The following is a 5,509-nucleotide window of genomic DNA, read 5'->3' as shown; positions in this document are numbered from 1 at the left end:
GGTGAACAAGGACATGTAATAAACATTAAACAAATATTTTGCATCTGTATTCAGAAAAAAAGATGCAAAAAGCATGTTTAAAATGGCAGGGAACCGAGGGTCAAATGAGGGTGAGGAACATCATATAATTCCTCTCAGTACAGACAACGTACGAGTGAAATCAATGGGACTAAAAATCGACAGATTCCCTGGGTCTGACGGCCTACATCCTAGGGTCTGGAAGAGGTGGCTGCAGAGATAGTGGATGCATTGGTGGAGCAGCTTCGAATGGCCATATGGCCTACTCTTGCTCCTATTTCATTTGTTCTTATATTCTTAGAGAAATATAGAATCATAGAAACATAGACATTGACAGCGCAGAATCTGCCCATCGTGCCGACGCCGGCCAGCAAAGACTCGCTCAGCCCTTGGTCAGCAGCGTTAAAGTTTACATGTAAACGTGCGAACAATGACGGAAAGGCAAAGAGCACCCAGTCCAAATCAGTCCGCCTTACACATCTGTGACACCCCTTCTACTGAACCAATCTACACTCCTCCCCAACTGGTGTATGTGAACTTCTGTGAGAGGCTAAAACCAGGTTAAAAATCCAGGCCAATTTTGGGACACAATACCTGGGAAAATTCCTCTCTGACCCATCCAGGCGATCGAAACTAGTCCAGAGATCATCCTGGCCGTATTCTATACCCTGCTGTATGTTCTTATTCTCAGTAAACACTTGCTGTATCCATCTAAATTCACCTGTAGCGCTTTTGTAAATTAAATATTTACTCCATTGCCGTGATTACCTCAAACATCTTTACTTCCCGCTGTGCCCACTGCGAGCTAATTTTATCCATGTGATTCACCTCGTTCATCTCGATGGTATTTACAACAAATGGCCATAGCACCCAACTTCCATTGCGAGCCCCCATGCTAGATGAATACTTTTACTTCTGCTCTAGTATGCCCCCTCTCTTTGAAATCTTCCATCCTCATCTATCTCCGAACTAATCTTCCTTCTATCATCTCTTTTCCAACTATCGCCCCTTCTCCAAACTCCTATTCCTCTCAAAATCATTGAACATATTGACACCTTCCAAATCACTGCCTAAATTTCCCTCAATTTCACGTTTGGTTCGATTGAATTAGGTTGATGCCCTTGCCACAGCACTGAATCGGCCCTTTTCAAAGTCACATAAGGTATACTATGTCACTGTGGTGCGCTATTATTCGCCTTCTTTCTGACCAGAAGACCCTCGTCCTACACATATGTTCCATTTTATAGCTCAATGGGACTGCTCTCACCTGGTTCTAGACATATCTTTGCAGTCAGACGCATAGAATATCCGGAACTGCTCGCGCACGATTACCTCGGGAGTCCCCAAAGGTTGTACTTTTTCATCCTGCTATTACTCAGCTCTATGCTGCCCTTTGCCAACAAAATCTGCAAACTCAACTTCAGATTCCACGTGTATGCATCTTACCTCGCCAGCATCTCTCTCGACTCTTCCACAGTTTTTGACTTGTCAAACTACTTGTTGGACATCCAGTTACATATGAACCAGATTGATCTTCAATTAAGCATTGCGCAGACTGAATTCATAGACTTTGGTCCCAGTGACAAACTCTTTTCTCTCGTCTCCCTCCTTGGCCAATGTCTCAAGCTGAAAAAGACTGTTGACATCATCCCATTTTAACCTGAGCTGAGATACTAACCCCTTATCGTCTCAATCATAAAGTCTCATAATATCGACCAACTCCACCCCTTCTGCCAGTAATACCCTCCAAAATTTTGCCAGTTGCAGACTTCACTTATCGAATGGCATGCTTTCCAAACTCCTGTCTTCCACCCTCAAAAAACATCAGCTCGCACAAATCTTTTCTGCCCTTGACCTAATTCTCACCAATGCCATTCACCATCTGATCCTTGAATTGCATTTAAGCAATTTGTCGATTTAAAATTGTTGTCCCCATTTTCAAATCCCTCCATCGTTTCGTCGCTCCCAGCACGACAATCCTCCTGTAACTGTGCATTGATCATTTGCTGGCCTCATTTGCATCTCCCACTTTTTTCACACCGTCACTTTCAGTCTTCAGCATTCTGGTACTCAAATTCTGGAATTCCCTCCATAAGCATCTCCATTTCTCTCGTTCTTTAAGACTCTCCTTAAAACTTACCACTGACCAAGCTTTGGTCATCTGCCCTTCTTCACTTTGCTGTCCTTCTTTTTCTGATTACGCTCATGTGAAACGGCTTTGTGACTTGCATTCATTTAAAGGTTGTTGTTGTAATGAGTTGTCCATCCTGGCAAATCTCCTCATCCACATGTGCCGAGGCGGTTCGCTCCATTTGTAATGATTAGAGTGAGTGGCAATGGGCTAAAGAAATGAATCTATTATAATGAGCTGGCCAAACACGAATCAGTATTGTTGGACATGGAATGTTCATTGGCTTGTAATGAGCAAATCAGCCTGGACAGTCCCCTCATTCTTATGTATCGAGGTGGTTAGGTCTATTTATATTGGTCACTGGGGTTGGGCTGTACTCATTCTGTTAGTGGCACTTAACCGCTGATCATCACAGTCTACTTTTTCAGGAAAGTAATTAATCAAATCCCGAATCACAACGTGTTAACTGTAATCAGCATTGCGGCAGAGAATGCCACCGCTAAATTACTGTTCTGAGCTAACGGGACCGCTTCTGCTCCCTACAGAGTTTGTCAGTCTAGGCTGTAGAGATGACTAAATGTAACGGCTCCAAAAGGGGTTGCAAGAATTATATAAAAGAGACGGAGAGACGTGACACCTCACATTCGCATTCCACAGTCCAGATAATCTACGTTTCTGAAGGAGAATAAAGCACTGATTGATGTACCGAATTAAAGACAGCCCTGACCACAAATGGCGGTGATGGGAAGGAGCCAAATTTGCAGAACACTCCCCATTTGATGGGAATGATCCAGCTGTGGAGAACAAACACCCCTTTGATAGGAGTGCTCAAGGTGTGAAGAACACTCCCGCTTTGTATGAGGCCAGCTGCAGCTCGAGGTGTGATGCTTTATATTTGAATTCACTGTAAAAACAGCGCAAGCGTTTCACCTGCCCGGGTCAAAGATTGAGTTTACACTGAAACTCCGGATACTGGTTAGAAAATGAGAGCTCCAGTTTTATTGGTCTATCAAACGTTGTGATGTAACGTGCCCAATTCAGTCACAACTACCTGCCCACTGTCAGCAGATGCACACAACTCAAAGGAAAACCCCGGTTTGGTTTCCTGTAGACCAAACACAAAATATAAATGGGCATTGATCCGTTGGTCATCAGGCTGGGATTATGTTGTGTGCAGCCCAATGAATGATCTTAACTACCAATCTTATAATAAACAACAAGCCCAGAAGCGACCCCTTGCCCGAATCAAGGAGAGTGGCGCACCGGCAGAAAATATCAATTTTTCAATAGACAGCCGGCCAGCAGAGGGCGCCATAGAGCTGCGCCTGCCCGAGGCAGGTACAGTTACCGTCCGGCATGGAAACAGACGGAGGGCTGATGAGCCCTTGCAGAGCTCGGACGTAGCGGAAATATGAATGGAGGCAATATTTTGAGACTTCCATTGCTCCACTCGTATCCTCCTCACCCTCTTTTGTTCTGTGCGCTCTGTGCAGTCGGCACTTTACTCCCGACTGCTACATTGCGTCTGCTGTGTGACCCCGCCGTGACCCTGGCAGAGATTTAGTCGGTATGCCGAATGCAACGTCTGGCGACGGCAATCGGCCAATTTACCACCCGATATTGTGATCCTGCCTCAGGCGGGGGTGCAGCATGAAATCTGGCGCTGAACTCGTAGCAGCAATGAGATGGCCGAGGCACGTTGTAGTTTGTGAACCTATCTGGGTCTCAGCAGTGTCTGAGGATGCAGGTTCCACTACGTACCTCCACATTCTCCCCCTCTTCATCTTCTTCCTACTATGTGAAATACAACAAAGGCCACCTGATTCATGGTCCTGCGGCAGGCGGTGCACGGAGGTCATGATACCAGCCCAGGAGGAGGAGGTTGAGCTTGGCAGAAAGTGTTAGCTTGAGCATTCTCTCCTTGGCCACTGAAAGGTTCAAGACTTTCAGTGCTCTTCAATATAGCAAGTTTCCCCAAGTACACAAGCCTAATCTAGTGAATCTAATATATATAGCTCCTGTCAAGCGTCATTTAGCAACAAGCAGCTTGTCTTTGATGGGTTTTGTGAGACGAACTTTGGATGGGAGTGCGGGGAGTTCTAACAGAATTCAAATTCCAATTTTTAAAGTTGACAGGTTGTTTGCCGGAAGTCTTCAACATTCAAAAATCAGTGCAAGACTTTCCCAGCGCATGTTCCGTGCTAGCACCTCTTTTGTAACTGAATGGTGGTGGACAAATATGCATCTAATGGGATGAGGAGGATTTATAAACATCCGCATCCTTAATGATGGTCGAGCCCAGCAGGTGCGTGCAAAGTACAAGTTTGAAGCCTTTGCAATGATCGTCAGTCAGAAGTGATATTTGGATGAACGACCTCTTTCTCCTGCTGAGATGCAATCACAGATGCAATTCTACATCCAATTCTTTTTATACGTGATTTCAAGAAACGGCTGAGTGCACTGGATAGAGCAAATGTTATGGACTCTGACAACATCCCGGTTGAAGACCTGTGCTACATAACTATACGTGCCGCCTGCCAATCTCTTTGTGTACAGATACAACACTGGTATTTTCAGGAAATGTAGAAAACTGCCTGGGTATAACCTTTCAACAAAGAGGATAACAAATGTAATATGGCCATTTAAAGCTCCATCAGTCTACTCTCAATAATCAGCAAAGTAATGGAATGTGTCATCAAAAGTGCTATCAAGCGGCACTTACTCAACAATAACTTGCTCACGATGCTCTGATTGGGTTCTGCAAGGATAAAGCTTTGGACCAAACACGAATAAAGGAGATAAATTCCAGAGGTGAGGAAAGAGTGGACTTGACATCAAGGCAGCATTTAGCCGATTGTGGCATCAAGGTGCAAGATGCCAGTGTAAAAATCATCACACGCTGGAGTTAGACCTCGCAGAAAGGAAGATATTTTTTGTTCTTGGAGACCAATCACCACATTCCCAGCACATCGCTTCTGATCCATTTGTTCCTCAGGTAACGAAGCAGTGCATTCCCGCATGTAATACTACATGGACAACATCCAGGATTGGGGTGAAATGTAGGTATTAACCTTCGCGCCAAACAAGTGCCACACAATGTATGCCTACAACAAGAGAACGTCTAATCGCCTCTTGATAGTCAATGGCTTTATCATCGCCAAAATCCCCCACCTTCAAAAGGGTTGGATCACTATTGGCCAAAAGCACAACTGGACCAGCCTCACCAATACTGTGGTTGCATGAGCAGGTCAGAGGCTGGGTATTCTGCAGCGAGCTTCTCACCACTTGACTCCTCAAATACCTTTCCACCGTCTACAAGGCACAAGTCATTAGTGTGATAGAACAAACCTCACTTGCCTG

The sequence above is a fragment of the Pristiophorus japonicus genome, chromosome 25 (genome assembly GCF_044704955.1).
Source record: "Pristiophorus japonicus isolate sPriJap1 chromosome 25, sPriJap1.hap1, whole genome shotgun sequence".
NCBI classification, from domain to species: domain Eukaryota; kingdom Metazoa; phylum Chordata; class Chondrichthyes; family Pristiophoridae; genus Pristiophorus; species Pristiophorus japonicus.
The sequence above is the reverse complement of the archived record's forward strand: the minus strand, read 5'-3'. Positions refer to the sequence as shown.